General features: G+C 44.0%; 1 long non-coding RNA gene across 2 annotated transcripts; it reads left to right on the forward strand.

Moving 5' to 3' along the window:
- Positions 1-515: 515 nt before the first annotated feature.
- On the forward strand, positions 516-17662 carry LOC142814080 (uncharacterized). Of its 2 annotated transcripts, none has more exons than XR_012894800.1 (3): positions 516-813; positions 13048-13284; positions 17448-17662. It is a non-coding gene; the product is annotated as an uncharacterized LOC142814080 (long non-coding RNA). The 2 variants fall into 2 exon arrangements; XR_012894801.1 differs by having other exon boundaries at positions 17503-17662.
- The last annotated feature ends 1192 nt before the right edge of the window (positions 17663-18854 follow it).

Consider the following 18854-nt stretch of genomic DNA (forward strand, 5'->3'; position numbering starts at 1 on the left):
TTGACACTGCCACACAGCAGTGTCTTTAGTTGTACAGTTATCATAAAATAGTTCCCTGCATTGGTACGCCCTACGTATTTCTTTCTTCAAAATACGCTGCTCATTTGCAGATAGCTTCTAAATCACGTAATATTTCGTCATGCGAGTGACAGGTTCAGGTCTGCGTCAAGAAGAATTATCAATCAACACTTGAGATTCAGTCCGTATTCAAAAAGCAGATTCTGTGTCTCTTTAGAAAAATAATGACCCCATATTTTCATGTCTCACTGCAAATATCATAGAAAGATGATATTCTTGCATTTGGAGAGAGTGAACAGAACGCCTATTTGATGTTCTGCGTGAGAAAATTGGTGAATTGTATTCTGAAGGCGCTGCGTTAAAGTGCCTCGGTGCCTGCAGCGGAAGCGATTGAACCGTCGAGGTTGGTGAGACATTAGCGCTATCTGGCAGTTATATTCGAAAACGAACGATGACGCGCAAGCTTATCTCGAAGGCGATAAGGTGTAGAACGCACAGTGATGGGTAGGAGCCAGTACCATGTTGTCTTAGCAAAGCATTGCAAACACTTCGTTTTTGTGCATATCTTATGGTGCGCTTACACACCACGTTCATGTGCAAGATTCCCCCGAGGCACGAGAACCGTGCCGTAATAGCAACTCTCAAAAGATGAGTGGTTCCTCTACGTTGGGGCTTCGGACTTCTAAGTTCAAAAAGGTCAGCGTCGCTACAGTGACGGAAGCAGTATAATGAGCTGATTCTGGATGTTGTCGGCAAAGAGGCCCGGTGAGTGGCCGTCGATCTCGGAAGGCTCGGGTGAGTCTGCCCGGACTTGCCGCTACCTCTCGCTGCAGTTTCTGTAAATACAGCTCTCCTCTTAGAGCCAGAATTGTTGTGGCCCAGGCCATAGTTTAGACGCCTTTTAGCAATTAGTTGAAGTCTAACTGACCCGTGGAAGATGACAAAGACTGGAGCATGACTGGCAATGAGGTCAAGCGTCTCTGTCGGCGGAAAAAAAATCATGACAGTAGGAAGTCACGGTGAACGTCGACGGAGGACTCGACTAAACGTCGACACAGAATAAGGCGCCGAGTCGACGCGGCAACGCGACGTTCTGTTGTTGAGATTCCATATTGGCTCAGTACTAGCGGCTGGTTGTAGAAACAGATTTAGACTAGGCTACGGTTGGTTTTGGTTTCATCATGTACGCGTGTTGTGATTGAGTTAATTTCGAGTGTCTGTGAGTGTTTTAGAGCATGTTCTGACTTCTTTTTTTTATTTTGAAAATATAGATGGTGTTTGTTTGCCACACCGGTCACCAGCCTCTCTCAATCCAATTCTTTACAAGCGCTCCCAAGGTAATCGTAAGAATAAGTGGCGAGTCTTTGCCATAAATTTTCCATTTTCCGGCCCAGTCACTTATGGTTGGGGGTGGCAAGGATGAATTGGGAGTAGTTGGCGGCTGTGGCCAAATACTTGTGGTTGGTGCACACCGGTGACTAGCAGCAGTCGCGCGACCATTTGCGACTGGCGGCCAAATAGCGACTGATGTTCATACCCGCAGAGGCTGCATGCAAGTGAGCGGAACTCGCGAAACCGGAGAGTTACGTCCAGATGTCGTTGTCAACGATAACTCTGGAGACCAGCTGGCAGCGATAAGCTGATCGCTGCCAGCTAAATTAGCGGAGCGAGCCGAGTGGGCCGCATTTATGGTTTTTGTTCGTTACCGCACAGCATTCCCAGCAGCGACAAGGAGTTTGATTCAAGCAAATAAGATATTGTCATGGCGCTGATGCGCTATGCAATGGTTATAGCCACGATGTCAGCGCTGGCAGTACAGGAGCCCCCAAAAAACAAAAGCCGGTGGTGGGTGTGACCATCCCTCCGCTCGCGAGTGTTGGCCGGTCATGCAAGCCACCTACTGCAAGAGCTGCGCTGAGATGACGAAGAAAATTTTCGAAAGTGGTACGTATTCAGAAACGGTCCTTGAATTTACCTGCCATAAGTGGAGCTAGCGAAACGGCCGAGAGCACATCATGAAAGGTCCAATATACTCCGAACTAACGTTGACGAGCACGCACGCTGGGCGCAGCGACGTTGCGCTAGCAAAACGGACGCAAGGCGTGATCAGCGCGACGACCGTCTGTCGGCGCGTTCCGGCAGCATCCGGCGCGAAATGCAACATGCTGCATTTGGCACCCATCACGTTACCGAGCTCTACCCAGACAGCACTGTGCCTGCCTCTTTTCGTGATTGAGGGACGCCAGACGCGCTCAAACACGCATTCATCAAAGCAATACAGCGCGCCGCACGCCTGCAAGTATATGGCTGGGATATCGGCGGCTGGCGTGGTATCGCTGGCGCGACGCGACGAAACGAAGGCCTGGAGTGTGGCATGTAAGAAGTGTGTCCAATTTTTCTAGTGCTGCCTTTTTGTAGCAGCACAGCAATTTGTAAGTATATAGATCCGATATTGTCAAAGTTTGATGCTGTTTGAGAAGAGTGGCGGTGTGTTCTAGAAAGGGAGCATTTGAAATAAGTCGAACCATTTTCTTTTGTAACATGCTCAGTTTTGACATATTAAGGGCTGTAGCTTCACCCCATACCAGGAAGTAGTAACATAGGTGGGAATTAAAAAGCGCATCTTAATCTCTTTATTTTAGCTGATAGTATGTGTCGATGACGGCTAATTAGTCCTACAGGCTTAGCCAATTTCAGCGTAACCGCGTTTACCTGGTCATTCCATGACATGTGCTCGTTGAAGATGATGCCAAGTATTTTAACGCATTTTTCAATGCCAACAGTGAACGGACCTAGGACAAGCTCCTCAGGTACTACAGCTAGCGCCCCGCGAGCACGATATATAACACAGTTTTGGCTTCATTCAATACAAGGCTGTTTGCCTTGCACCAGTCATTCAGCTTCGAACAGAACGTACTTGTTTCAGCTTGAATGCTACATAATTCCTGGCCTTTAAAAAGACAGTGCGATCATCGGCGAAAATGATGAACTGACAAGTGGTGTTCAATTGTATTACATCATTTTTGTAAAAGAGGAAAAGCATTGGCCCTAAAATACTGCCTTGTGGTACTCCACAAGAGAAACGCCTGAGACGTGATCTGTGAGTGCCTATTTTGGTAAATTGAAGTCTTTCGTCTAGGTAGGAGCGAAGAAGTCGTGATGCAGTTCCTCGAAATTCATAGCATTCCATTTTCTGTAAGAGAATATTATTATTGACACGATCGAAGGCTTTGCTAAAACTGAGGTATAGTCCTACTGTGAATGTTTTGTTTTCCATGTTTTCTAATATGAGCTCTTTTTGAAGCAAGAGAGCTTCCTCTGAGGAACGATTTTTTTCTAAATCCGAATTGATAGGTACTTAAAAGATTAAATCTTCTACTAAAGCTCTCGACGCAGGTAATAATAATTTTCTTAAAACCTTTCGAAAAAAACTGGCATCATCGAGACTGGAGGGTAGTTGGAAAAGCTATTTTTGTCGACTCCTTTATGAATTACTGTCACTCTAGCTACTCGCATGCACTTGGAAAGGCGCCACATGAGATAGCTTTGTTAAATATGTGTGCGATGACAGGGGCGATCAAATCTAGTACGTACTTAACGGGTTTAATTACTATTCCGTCTGCATCGGGGCTACGACTAATCCGAAGGCCGGAAAAAAGAGTAATCACCTCAGAAACAGAAGTAGGCTAAAAAAAGAATGGCCGTGATAACCGTGGAACATCCACAGAAGTAAACGGGGAAGTATCGGTGTTTCCTATCCGGACAAAAAACTCACTGAAACTGTTCGCGAGTGTTTCCCCGCTTAGTAACACATTATCAACCACCATACAGTCAACGGCGTCTGATACTGGCTTTCTATTCAAGAGATTATTTTTTTCCGGACTACGTCACTCTTTCGTAGGCAGTCATTGTCGAAAATTGTTCTAAAAGATTCTTCCTTTGCTTTCGAAATGGCTTTGTTCAATTTGTTTCTGAAACATTTATATTCCTGCAGCGTTTCGCTGTTGTCTGTCTTGCAGAAAGCCTCAAACATCCTGTTTTAGGGGCAAAGCTCCTAATAGCGGCACCCGTTGGTCCCCCGTAGTATGTGACAAGTATAACATTTTGACCTCCAAGGTGGTGCCGGTGAGAGACTTCTTGTGTGCGTTGTTGAACAATAAAAATAGTGCTCAATGTACATGTCAATGGCTGCTAATGGGGAATGAGAGACAGGAGCATTTGGCTTTTATTTAACGCGCAGGCTGCGATTACCATTAGCAGCCATTGGCATGTACGTTGAGCACTATCTGAAAAGAAAGGGTTGCTACGTTATACTCGCTGGGTGTAACTTCTTTAGCTTTAGAAAGGTTTAGCGAGCGTTGGGCCGCAGTGCCATGAATACAATGAACTTGTATATACCATGAATGAACTCTAGGTGGTTAAAAATGGGAAGTAGGACCCGAAGCGCAAGCCGTAAGAAAGTGTGCGTGTGCCACCTCTTGTTTAGTCCTTGGAATGTCCGCTGGATGGCGGTGCTTCTATATGGAGAATATATAATGAAAACATGCGAGATGGTGGCACTTGGAGTGTTGAATAGATGGACGAACGGACACATTGACAGATGCATGGATGGACGCATGAACGGACGCAGGGGCGGCTGCATGGACGAACACAGAGACGGACGCACGAACAGATGCACGCACGGGCTGATGGACGCATGGACGGTCACACTGACGGACGCAAGGACAGACGGAAGCAAGAACAAATTCACGGACGAATTCTTCGCCCCACTCTCCATCATTCACTCCGTGGATATGCTGCCATTTTTTTCACGTTGATTAATTTTAGCAAGTCTCGAGTGACCCACGGTGTTCGAGCCCTCTTGCACCCGTGGTATGCTTTAACTGGGAAAGAAGCGTAATAACACTGTTTAAATATGTGTAGAAAATTACCGTACGCATTATTCACATCTGTAAGGGTCGTTACCTCACTCCAATTAATGAGCAAAAGTCTTTCCCCAAAATCTTCAGGTGTTCGTGTTGTTATGTCTCGGTACGTTTTCATTTCATTTCGTTTTTTAGGGCGTTGATTGCTGTTCAAGTATTAGCATGATAGGCAGATGATCGCTCAAATCGAAGATTATGACGCGGGAAATTACATTTTCAGCAGTTGTGTTTGTGATGAAGCGGTCAAGCAAAGTTGTGGATGTAGTGATAACACGGGTTGGCGTAGTGATTTCATTGCGAAACCCATTACATTGCAGTGTGATTTACAGGTGCACAGCAGGCGCTGAATCTTTCAATACATCAATATTCAAATCACCACCTATAGTTAGGATATATGCATTGTTGCTCGCAAATGAGAGCAGTTTGTCTAAAAAAACAAGAAACCCGCGTATGCTACCATGTGGTTGTCGATAAATAGTCCCAAACATTTCGGAGTCTTTCCTAACGCCAAAAATCTCGTAGTCTTTCGTGGCAACAGCGTAGTCATCAATCAACTGAAATCCAGAAAAATTAGTTTGCAAGGCCACACCATCTCCTCTACTTTCTTTACGATTTAGGAAGAAGTGGTTGTACCCGGGCATCACAAGATGCTCAGTGTCATCATCGTACCATGTTTCGGTAAACATATTACAGTGAACGCTGTATTACAAGAATAGATGAATGTAAATGTGTGATCACTTCTTTATCTGATTGATCTGGCGTTAATATGCAGAAGTTTAACCGATTTGCTGGTTTTCATCACTGTTTTTGCGCAATGTGCGCTGGGAGAATTGCAATGTTCGCCATTGTTCGGACGCAGCAGTGATGGCTAGAACGTCACGAGATTTCACGCGGTGATCTTGTCAAGATTGCTTTCGCGCTAAACTAGCAGGACAGGTGATGTGTCAGTTCGACGAGCGTAAATGGATCCGTTTTTGGACCACGCGTATTTCCACCCACATTCACGCCTGCGCACAGTCGTCTTTCCCAAGAGTTTGTTGAGATGTGGGCAGAGGTGCTCATTACTGAAAATAGGGGGGTCTTCTGGGGATTCTTCTGATGATGTCAGACGAAGATGATTATTTGTTAATCGTTTCTTTCGTGCTTTTTCTAGCACTTGGTCGCGCTTGCTCCGCCTTTGAAATTGTACGATGATGTTAGTGTTCTTTTTGTCTCTGGTGTTTACTCTGTGGCACACTTGTATATCAGCACTTCTGATAGCTTCGCCAACAGCACACCCAGTTTCTTCAGGACATCTGGAATGCTTTCATTGGGACTTTGCAAAACGCCCTTGATTTCCAAATTCCTGTTTCTTGAATATTGTTCGGCTTTGACCAGGTTTGCTTGGCATTCACCAAGATTTTTCTCAAGAAGGTTTACGCTCTGGTGAAGTTTCTCGTTCTGTTTTATTAAAGCTTTGTTTTCATTTACAGCGGTTGAAAGCAGACGGTTGGATTCCTCGAAGCTCTTACTGAGTAATTTCATGCTTTTCTTTATTTCCTCCAGCTGCCCGTGAACTTTGCGTTCCTCTGTGTGCATGTTTCTTTCCATAGCTTCTTCAAACGATCGAAATTCTGTTTTGCAGTCTTCCTTGAAATCCTGAAGAAGTCTTACGTATTTTTTTGTTATGGTGACAGTGCAGTAGCGCTAATGCGGTACATTCTAGCACACGGCTCCAGTACACGGTACACTAGTATAATGCACTGGAACAATAGTGGTGGCAGCGGTGACAGCGGGACAGCATCAAAAACAACCGTAGAAGTAAAGACAGTAAACCTCTAACCTGTAACACGGAGAGGATGCGATCAGGTACCGGCTGTAATGCCGCCACCACCACCGATTTCCGCCTGAGTGAAGTGCGCCGATTTATAAACGTAGCTGCAGACACGTGTCCAGTAGTTGCATCAGGTGAACAGCATAGTTTGCTGCGGTACGTAGATATGGAACAGCGACAGTCTATGTGCGCATGAGTGGGCAGTTGAAACTTCAAGCGATGACGGTTCCGCTTGACGATAGGCGACACCGAAGGGACCGGGAAAACCAGCGGTCTACCTCGACGAGCAGGGAAAGCAGCACCGGCGCTTTCAATGTGCCTGTAACACGGAGCGGATGTGATCAGGTACTGGCTGTAGTGCCACCACCACCACCGATTGCCGTATAGCCATGCATTGCCGAGCAATTGGCTGTCATTAGGTAACAGCTGTAGTTTACCAGCTATGTGGGTAAAAAGAACGGAGGGTCGATGAATATAGGTCTACATCAGGCGAAGTGAGTTCATGTGCGCTAAGGTCCGCAAAAATTACTCGAATTTCTGCAGGAAAAACTAGTCGATCTAGAAAACCGCTGTCGCCGTTCGAATTTGAAATTTTTGGAATTCCGGACGAGCCGAATGAAACTGAGGTGAAGCTATGGGATAAGGTTGTTGACGGCGTCTTTCGTGACAAACTAGAGATAAATTGTACAACTGTGGCGCGAATTCACCGACTTGAAAAAAGCACACTCTGAAAGGCCGGTCAATGCGCTCATTCAGAGTTACTCTGAAAAAGAAGCACTGCTAAAGAACGCATGCAAGATAAAGGGAACAGGCATATCATTGCAAAATGACTACTTTGCAGACACATTGCGCAGGCGCTGACTTCTGTGGAGCAGTACACAAAATAAAAGAGCAAGCGGTAAGAAAGTCAAGCTTGATCATGATAAGATTCGCATTGACGGCGCTCTCTACTTTTGGGATGACGCACACAATATACCTAAAGAAATTCCAAAGAAAACGGAAAACTCTGAGAAATGAAGGCGACATACAAAATAGCAGTTACAGTATCGGCAGTTGCGACTGCTTTCGCTATATGCCCAAGGTATTGTCAACAAAATAGAACAACTGCATGATACCTTGCTGGCATACGATCCTCAAGTGTGCGTTATTTGTGAAACTTGGTTGCACGACGGGGTGCTTGATGATGAAATTCTTTCACCGAACCATCAATTGCTTAGAAAAGATAGATGTTCTCGAGGTGGTAATGTTGCAGTCATGGCAAAAAAAAACAGTGTTGATGTAAGAGTACTAGGTCAGATTGACAAACATGAAAGTTTATTTCTGAGTGTCACTGTTCGGAGCATAAAATTCATATTATGTTCTGTGTATCGAGCCTCTAATGCTGATGATCAGTACATACAGAATTTATACAATCACATTTTTAAGTGTAAGGGAAAAACATAATTACTGGCGATTTTAATCTTCCACAAATATATCAGTATTATTAAAGATACGGACATAGCCTGTCCTGTGACTTACTTATTGATATTCTGCTAAACATGAATCTCCATCAAGTTGTACATGCACCTACCCGGGGTGGCAATATTCTCGGCTTGTTATTTGTTAGTGACGTTTTCAGCAAAGGAGTTGTTAAGATTGAGAATGGCATTTCTGATCATCAGTTGTTTTCCTTCACGGTGTCAATGAGTGTGAGTAATGTACGGTTATCCTGTGAAAAATTGGAATTTAGAGATTATCATAAAGCGGATGATGAATATAATATTGATTATTTAGACTTGCACCTAAATATTGTTGACAGCGATGTAGAGCTTTCTTGGCAAGTGTTTACGGGCACCATTACTTATTGTATTGACAAATTCATTTCTTTTAAGAGCGTTAAGAAACCCTTGTCCAACTCTTGGTTAAGCAGGGACATTATCCAAACTAGGCGCAGACTCAAGCGAATAGAAAAGAAAAATAAATACAAGAGTCCAGTGGTCATAGTATTGAAAACTAATTTGGTGGCTAAAGTGGAAAAGGCACGAGATAGATTTTTCAATCATAGCCTTCCTGATTTTATTACAAACTCTCCCCAAAAGTTTTGGCACTACCTAGGCAAGTCAAAAAAAGCCGCACAAAAAGTAAACAATAATGGTAAAATTTTAGAAGACCCCCAGGTATTGCAGAAAATTTCAATGATTACTTCCAGAGTGTGTTTTCTGAATTAGACTGTTATGAACTAAGCAAGGCAAGACCTGTAGTGAACAAGATTACGATTCCTCGAGAAGGTGTTTTGGAAATGCTTCTTGATCTTGATGTACGTAAATCTTCAGGCCCTGACCGGATACCGAATGTTTTTATGACGTTACGCGGAAGAGAATTGTGTCTTTTTAAGAGAATTTTTCAAGCTTTTTTTACGCGCAAAAAATATTCCACCCGACTGGCACAAAGCCAGAGTTGTCCCAATTTATAAAAAGGTAGACTATCTTGCAGTTTTTAATTATCAACTAGTTTCTGATACAATTACTTGTAGTAAATAATTAGGACACATTGTAGCAGGTTTTATTCGCCAGTATTTGAGTGATCACAAGCTCCTCTCTCAACAACAGCATGGATTTCGAAAGGGGTTATTGACTACATCTCACCTTGTGTCAGTTGTTCATGATATCGCTGAGGTACTTGACTCGTCCGGACAAGTTGACATGTTATTTTTCGATTTCAGTAAAGCCTTCGATAGGGTGCCTCACGGAAAATTAATTTACAAGCTGAACTGCATTAGTCTCCCTTCAAACATTATATCATAGATCCAGGCATACCTACGGGACAGGCAACAGTTCGTAGAAATTAAGCAATGCTCGTTTATTGCGCGCCGTGTAACCTCGGGCGTGCGGCAAGGCAGCGTACTGGGACCACTCCTATTCCTGATCTATATAAATGATATGTCGGGAAACTCCCTTGTGACGCGCATGTAAATTTATTTGCAAATGACTGTGTCATATTTAAAGAAATTACCTCGCACAATGATCACCAAAGCTTGCAGATCAGTCACAGCTATTTCAGAGTGGTGTAGACTTTGGGGAATGCAAATGAATTTACAAAAACAGTTTTGATGCGAGTAACAAGAAAAAACGAACTTAGCATACTTTCTTACGTTCTGAACGCCACCATAATAACCAAGGTTGACCAGTATAGATACTTAGGCGTCCCGTTTATTAACAAACTTACTTGGTCAGATATATCTCTTACATGCTCTTCAGCCTCGCGCAAATTGTGGTTTTTTGAAAAGAACGCTTAGCAAAGCTCCGGCGAGTACATAGCTTTTGGCATACAACGCAATCGTGCGCTCAAAATTTGAATATGCAGCGGTTGTATGGGATCATCATGATTTGAAGCGTGTGTAGAGGAAGCCTTTTACAATTATTTTTGGAAAAAAAGGGAACATTTACCTTCACTTCTAATGCTTACTAATAAAATAAGTTCACTAGAAGATTGCCGTAAACTTAGTCGCCTACAGTTCCTGCAGAACATACAAACAGGGAAAATTGGCCTTCAGAAGCCTCATTTTCAGTGCCCCTAAACACACGGTTGACTAGACACAGACACAGCTTTTCTCTCACGCCTATATTTGTCAAAACGAAATCTCACATGAACAGTTTTTTTCCGCGCACCGTAAAAGATTCGAACTCTTTACCTGTTCACGTCGTAAAATCGGAAACCTTTACAAAAGAATTGGAAAACCACTTCTTTTAATATTTAGTTTAAATAAGATCAGTGTTTAAACATTTCTTGCAACTGTGTCGTGAATCCCATGCGTCTTGCATGTCTTGCACTGTACGTTTTCCTTCTTGCATTGTTAGTCTTTTTGTGAATGCCTTGTCACTGTATTATTGTATTTGCCCCTCCTGCATGGGCCAGTATATTGGCCTGCAGTTCCGATAAATAAATAAAGAAAGAATAAAAAAGACCGAAATGGTGAGCATAGTGTTAAGCGTGGTGACACGCAGAGGATGTGATATGAGTGGAAGAAATGACAAACGTCAAACCACTGTCGGAGTTGAGATATTCTGAATCTGATACTGTGATAATAAAAAAAGCCTAGTGAATAAAAAAAATTTTACAGTAAAACTGGTAATGGTGATTTTCGTCGACAGAACAAAGATTAGGTTGCCAGAAGCCAAGATTTCATCGACAAAATCCAGGCCAACTGTATGGAGGACCAACTTTACGACATCATTCAAGTGAATAGACCAGGAGTCAGTAGGGTTGATGACTCAATGGGCAAAATTTTCGATGCCAAGCAAGCGTAACAGGGCACAAAAAGGAGAAGACAAATAGGTGCCCTGGTAACTTGGAGGATATAGAGAGTAAAGACGGAAGTAAAAGACAGACAGAGGGGAAGGTGCCAATCTTTGAGTGCGTAGGTGTACATTAGAGGAGCTCGCAAAAGAGCAAGGAAAGAATTCAACGCTTAGGTATACAATAAACTGAATTGAAGGCAAGCCAATAAGAGAAGAGTGCAGACATAAAGTATCCTGTGAATCGAATGAGGATTTAATATTCCGGAAGGCTTGGATTTTTGAAGTATTAGACAATCGACAGATGGTGCCAGCAAGTTACAGATTGGCCATTTTAAAACAGTCTATGTAATCGGCAGTAGGGTCCCTAAGAGCCTATGCATGGAGCGTACCAGAGATGTGTTTTGGCCGGGAATTCACAACGACATTAACCAGTTTGTGAAAAGATGTGCGAAAATGCCGAGTCAAGTGTTCTCATAAAGTTGGAAATATATGTATAGATGATGGACTAATGTGTACAGCACAAATAACTATGAGAACATTCAGGGTGTACTTCCGATGTGTGGTGCAGTGAATTAGTGAAACGTGTGATAATAATGTGGTGTGTCAATCAAACTTGTGCCACGATAGAAGTGGACCTGATAGCCTGTGCACGAGTGATAAGTAATGGCCTTAGCAAGAAAAGAGAATACTTCATCCCTGACGAGATGAAAGCAGTTTCTTTGAGAAAAACAAACCTTTTTAAAAGAGCGCCAATATCATGAGTAGGAGGGCATGAGGCACGTGCCGGGTGCTGGATTGCGAAAGCGGCGAGACCAGATGGTTCACTGACTCGCCACGTTCACTTACGAGATTGGTCGAAGAAACGCTCGCAGCGCACAACCAGAGCCGTTATGGAAAATCTCGAAGTGATGATAGGTTACCGTGCGTTGGGGCTTCAAGCTGCGAAGTGCAGGAAGGTCAGCATCGCTACGGTGACAGAAGCAGTAAAAAAAACCAGTTCTAAAGGCAGCCCTGACTTGGCGTGACCTTCGGCCACATTTTTTAGAACTACAGCTCTCCCTCTTCCAACCAGAAAGAATGCGGTCGCATCACAGACGAGACGCTATTGGCAAGTTATGTGTATGCGAACTGAGCCGAACAAGGCGACGAAGGCCAGAACACACCGGCAATGAGTTCCAGCGGCTCGTTCGGCGGAAAATAACCATGACAGTAGGAACTTGTGGTCAACGTCGACGGAGGAATCGACCTATCATCAACACAGCAAAGAGCACCGAGTCGACGTGGCAACGTGACGAACTGTAAAGACGTTCAATTGTGTAGACGCCATGTTGACTTAGTGCTAGTGGCTAGGCCTAGAAACGAATTTAGACTGGGCTACTGTCACTTTTGGTTTCACCATGCTCACGTATTAAAATTGAGGTAAGTTTCAGTGCCTGCGAGTGTTTATTTTGCAATTGAGTTTTGAAATTTTTTTGGTTTCGGTATTATAAATAGTGCTTGTTTTGCCACACCCCTGCCAAGTTTCTCTCAAATCAATTTTTTTGCAATACCCCCTTGATAATCATGACACGAGGTCACTCCCATGACGGCCCTTGATGCTTCTTGCGGAAAGCTGTAGTGTTACTTTTCTGCTAATTGATCAGATGATCGCAACCATCACGTGCGCGCGATATTCTCGAATGTGCATACTGTGCGACGGAGACGGCCGGCTTATGTCACTTCTCCTAAGCTGCGTTTTCCCCAGCACGTGTGAGCATTTTTTCGCGAGTAGAACTCATGATGTGTGGGGTGATGTAAAATTAGACTTCATACAGAAAATGACTGAAATGAAGAAAGCAAAGATGAAAACCGAAAATCCGTGAAATGTCGAGGTTTCGCAATAAAGGGGCTAATTTTTTGCTCGTACCCCTACCCACAAGAAGAACTTTGCTTCAGTAGTGCATCATATGTCCACACACCACGCCTCATTGTTTTCAGTTTTATATACATTGATGACCTCCTTGTTTTATTGCAGGTACATCAACTTAAGCACCATGTTCGCTATGACAGATAAGAAACTGTCTAAAAAGATATTCATTAGAGAGGACACCACGAGCAATGATTCACTGGTCTTCAAGCGTCTTCTAGAGAATGAAGATATACCATATGATGTTACTTCAGATGCTTCAAGGACGCTTCGGGCGAACTACGAAGAAAACTACTTAGAATATATGTCCACATACGCCTTCGGCAGCGAGTTCAACAAAACAGTGTAAGTACTTTTTAGGAAATACGCTGGTGATGCAGTGCACATTCCCATTCTGTTCAGTGGGACACATATACTGCGCTTTGCAACTAGCTACAAGGAATAGACTATGTGGTGTCACTATACTCCTGACATTGGCTCCAATTATGAGGGGTGCCGGAGGCGCGAGTTCCGGACATCAGCGAACCAGCGACTGACACCTGCTTACCACAAAAAGAACATTTCCCGAAAAATGCGGGCCACACATGGCTTCATAGCCACCTTTCACCCAAATGGGTTGTCGAGCCACTGATTGGCCGCTAGGATGACACGTGTGACAGCAGGTTTTCCAGAGCTATGGTATGTTATCACTCAGGCTGCAATACACAGCACTGATTTCAGTTACGGGACAAGCTACACAGTGAGCCATAAACGTAGAATCTTTCAGGCAGAGAAAAAAACGTGGCAGAACGCGAATTCTATTTATTTATTTATTTAAAATACCTTATAGGCCTACTGAACGGTATTGAGCAAGGAGGGCATCAGTATACAAACGAAATAATATAAAGGAGAAAAGCATACGACAAAATATATACATATATAAAAGATTACAAAAATAAAGGTGCAACAGCGTTATACAATAATAGAGTGACACGAAATCAGGTTGTCACGAAAACTTTCATGGTTACAAATGGATACAACATGATCCAGAAGATTGTTCCATTATGCAATGGCTCGAGGTAGTGATGATAAGTTAAATGCCTGCGTGTGACCATGAATGCGCATAAAAACTACGGGCATTGTGAATGCGCTGGGAAGTGCGCGCAGGAGAATAAAGTGGCAAACAGTGAATTTCGTTACTATAAATGTACCTATGAAACAGACATAAAAGAGCAATGTTGCGGCGTATTTCTAGTGACTGAAATTCAAGGTCTCGTTTTATTAGGGTAATACTTGAATGATAGTCGTAGTTTCCGGAGATGAATCTCGCTGCCCTATTCTGGACGGCTTCCAACATACGTACCAAGTAATCTTGATTTGGTGACCATGTGGATGATGCATACTCTAGCTGTGGGCGAACATAAGTAATATATGATAATGCACGTACGTAAGAAGGAGCGTTGCGCAAGTTTTTGCGGAGATATCCGAGAGATTGAGATGCTTTCGATGAGACAGCTGCTATATGCGTACTCCAGCATAGATCCGATGTGAGGTGAACGCCTAAATATTTGTAAGATGGTGTAGCTGACACAACGGCGTTATTAAGCTTATAGTGAAATGCTGAATTGTTATGCTTTCGAGTGAACGAGATTAACATGCATTTAGAGGCGTTAAGGGGCATCTGCCAAATTTCGCACCACCGGAAGGTTAGGTCAAGGTCATTTTGGAGAGCGGAATGATCAATAAAACATATAATGTGGCGGTATATGGCGCAATCGTCAGCGAACAACCTAACTGTGGATCAAAGGTTATTGGGCAAATCATTAATGTATATTAGAAAAAGTAACGGACCTATTACACTGCCTTGGGGAACACCGGATGTGACGTCGCAAAGGTTAGATGAAATGTCGTTGATCACCGTAAGTTGCTCACGCGAAGAGAGGAAGCTTTGTAGCCAAGACAGGATTAATGAATAATACGGAGTGTGACCAATTTAGACATTAAACGACAATAAGAGACAGTATCGAATGCCTTGGCGAAATCAAGGAAGAGGCAATCGGTTTGTTCGTAAGCGTTCATAATAAAGTGAAGGTCTGTCGTGAATTCGAATAACTGGGTGTCACATGAGTAGCCTTTTCTAAAGCCATGCTGATGGGAGAAGAAGAAGTTGTGCTATTCAAGGTGATCGTAGATATCAGAAGCCACAATATGTTCCAGTAGTTTGCAAGAGATGCATGTAAGTGAAATGGGTCGATAATTACGGGGCAAGTGCCTGTCACCGGATTTAAATACGGGAATCACCTTACCATGCTTCCAATCCTTGGGCAGTTCGCCTGATGATAGCGACTGGTTAAATAGGAGACAGAGGAAGCGGCTGGAAATATCTGAGGTGTTCTTCAGTATTTTAGAGTTAATGTTATCAATACCTGATGAAGTAGAAACCTTAAGATTCGTGATGAGTTGGGCTATACCTTCAGCAGTGACAATTACTGGGGCCATGAAAGCGATAGGGTGATCTGGAACAAATGGCACATTGGAACAATATTCCTGTGCAAAAACAGACGCGAAGTACTCATTGAAAGCAATAGCGGAAGCTTCATCAGAAAGCGGAGTTAGTTCACTATCGTGTCATGTAATGCGATTAGGAGACTTGTTGTAGGGTGAAATTATTTGCCAGAACTTTTTGGGGTTATTTTTGAGAAGTGACGGCAAGTCCTGCGAATAATATTTCTTCTTAGCTGTCTCTGAGGTTTTACAATAGTCTTGTAAGCAGACCTTGTATTTATCCCAGTAGGACACAGAGCCAATGCGTTTTGCGGTATCATAAATTCTACAAGGCTAAGCCTACTAAAATTGCGTGAGAATGATTGCTCTATGAGCGCGTTTCCGCTTCCTTTCTCGCCGATCTGTGATAAGTACAGAACGTAACAATAGAATAATTATGTCCAGCCAAAAACTACGCACGCAGGAAACTAAGAAAAACGAGGCAAGCAGCTAGACTACCAACTGCTTATTAGCAGAAGCGAGGCTCAAATGTATACACTCATGTGGTCACGACATGAGTGTATACACTCATGTCACGAAACGACAGCAAGTCTGTTTCGAGGAATGTCGCAGGGTTCGGTAACAAAGTATTTACCTTTACGACTGTTGTACACCCCGCTTGACGAAAAAAGTCTTCCGGGCGCGACCACCACGAGTTCGACTCAAATTTGTTGAGAACAGCTGTTAGCTTCTCAAAATAATTGACTCAGGACTGCTAAAAGTAATGTTTTGTCTGTTTACTTTGGTGATTTTGTACATAACTAGTTTGAACTTTGTTTTTGTTAGCGCTCTATCATTTTGGTAGCCTATATGCGTCTTATATATTTCTATCGGAAGGATAGTGACACGCATTAGAGCGAGTCGCAGGGCTTAAGAGATGAGCTCCTTGGAAGGAAGGGGACGGTCAGCCTTTTGTCGCTCTATGGACAGCATGTTTGATGGGCCGGGGGAGTATGAGGTCCGTGGCTCGCTAATAGTATCTGCGTGAGAGTAAGATCTCTGGTTGCCAGCGAGGAGCTTTGAGGAGTTGGAGGCGAAGCGAATGGGTTTTGCCATTGTTTCATTTCCCGTTCGCCAAGAAAGACCAACAGGACGCAACACCGCGCGCTTGGCTGAAAAGGGAGTAGACTGCCAAGGCTTTTGACGATGTTCATTAGTAAATTCGTTTTGTTTTGAAGTTTGAATTTGACAGTTTTTTGGGTTTTTAGAATGCGTTATTTAAGTATGTCGGATAGTAGATTGTGTTTAGATAAGCCAGTCTTGGTTCTGTTCACTTCTTGGACGTTGTACGTTTCTCTTACGTAAGCGCTGTGCGATTACATAAACGACACGCATAGTAGCTTGCGTCATGGTAGACACCTGTATATGAGCAGGGGCGATGTTATGAACTAAGTACGACTGAGCACAGCGACGCAAAAATATTTCTTACGAGTTTTTTCAGAGATTAAGCCAAAGTTTCTTTTGTTCATTCAATGTTTTATTCGCATGTGTCCGGTGTGGAAGAAAAACTAGTTCGTGAGTTCATGTGCATGCTTTCTGAGTGTATTAACCGCAAGCGGAAGTAAAATAGTAGTTTATCCACACAGAAGCACGCGCGCTTGCGGACGTATATTGTGGATATTCCTGATGCAGGAGCAGCATGACAGTTGTGTCTTTGTCGGCTCTGAGGGAACTGATGACGTGCTTTGGCGGCCCGAACTTTGGGAACTAAAAAATAGCGTGAAGCAAACGGCTTTATTTTATGAGTATGATGCCTGCTAGTTTACAGCGGATTACTCACCCTTGCACACGTGTATGGCACGGGGAACGCATCGCTTGGCAGTTAATTCTCTTGAAAGCAGTTTAATGGGAAGATAATTCTCGAATTGGCATTGGCATTGAGTTTTCGTGAAGCTCAGATATACGTTCCAACTGCTGCTTTGTGCTTCGTAATACTACTTAAGGAAGCTTGTTTTGGACAATTTTCAGGACTTGATGTGTCTCAGTGCAGGCAGGGTGCTCTCCCGTGCCTGTGGTGGTGTGTATGAATGCTTTTCCCAGATGCTAGCCACAAGGAACGAGCGAGAAAGAGTCTTTGGTTGGGCGTCGTCGCCAGTGGCCTGGAAACGGCAACACATCACGACACTTCAGGGAACCTCCCGCTGGCAGACGAGCTGTTGTGACTGGCACCAGAGGTGACGAGGAAGGAGTGCTCTTTAGATCCTCAAACAAGTAACTGACCGACCGGCTGCCTGTGACCGCCAGGCATTGTCCCTCCTAGCCGGAAGGTGAGACGTCGTATCACCACGACGCCGTAAGCCGTTCGAGTGAATACAAAAACGCAGCATCTTCCTGGGAAGAGATCGTGGCAGGCGCCGCAAATCACCCTGGTAATTAAGCGAGCGGTTCAGCAGACCCTTTAATGTATGGTGCCATCAGCTTGGGACCCACGACCAGCGGCACACACAAGACGAGGAAGAGCCCCGATGGCGCCACCCTAGAAAACAGTGAACACGCCTGAATATTAAATGTTCACGTGGGTCTTGCATGCTCGTCCCCCTCGCCAGTTGTGTGGGATTTATGATTTGGACAGTACCATCTGCACGTGTTCCTCGATCTAGGGATCTGGAGAGAACATAGCCATTATAGTGAGCCACCCGGCTCAGTCGAAGGAGAACCATGTAGAGAAACACCAGATTCGAAAGCTCGCAATGCAAGGAAGAGCTCGTCATGTACGAGAGCTCACCTTGTATATAATTTAAATAAACCTTCTTTAAGTCTTATTCCCTCCTGCCTCGACAACTTCACGTCGGATCTCCGGTCTCTGCAAATCCCGGTCCCAACAGCACACACATCCTATTTTGAAATACAAATAATCGGACTGTTCGCATATTCATTTGTAGTTGTGAGCGTGGCTCCCGTAGGGAAGCCTAAATGTTCCGCTTTTATGCAAGCATTCATTGTCGGTGCTCATGTTAACCCTATAGTTGAATGAGAACCACAACACAAAAAGAGAGAGGGGACAGTGGCACTGTAAGCCGCCGTGAGAGTACCCTCACGTATGTACGCACTAAGGCATGCCGCCGATAACATTTGCTGTCTTTCCGGATTGTGTAGTATGCAGAAGTCCGCACACATGAAGCCAGAGCAAAACAGCGCTGTTCGAAAATGAAGGCACTGCAAAGTCACAGTAAAATCACACATTCAACTGCTAGCTTTCTTTTGCTAATGGAAGGTGACAAGACGTGGTCGAACCGTGCACGTCGCAGCGATTGCAGCACTCGCACCTCTGGTGGTGGGCCCCACGTCCAATATGTAAGGGAAACTCCCTGACTGACCGTTGGTGTACTTGACGGTGCAGAAAGCAATAGAGGAAGACAAAAGCGGTCGGTGCAGGGTGAATCAGTCGTTGA

The sequence above is a fragment of the Rhipicephalus microplus genome, chromosome 4, assembly GCF_043290135.1.
Source record: "Rhipicephalus microplus isolate Deutch F79 chromosome 4, USDA_Rmic, whole genome shotgun sequence".
Taxonomy (NCBI): domain Eukaryota; kingdom Metazoa; phylum Arthropoda; class Arachnida; order Ixodida; family Ixodidae; genus Rhipicephalus; species Rhipicephalus microplus.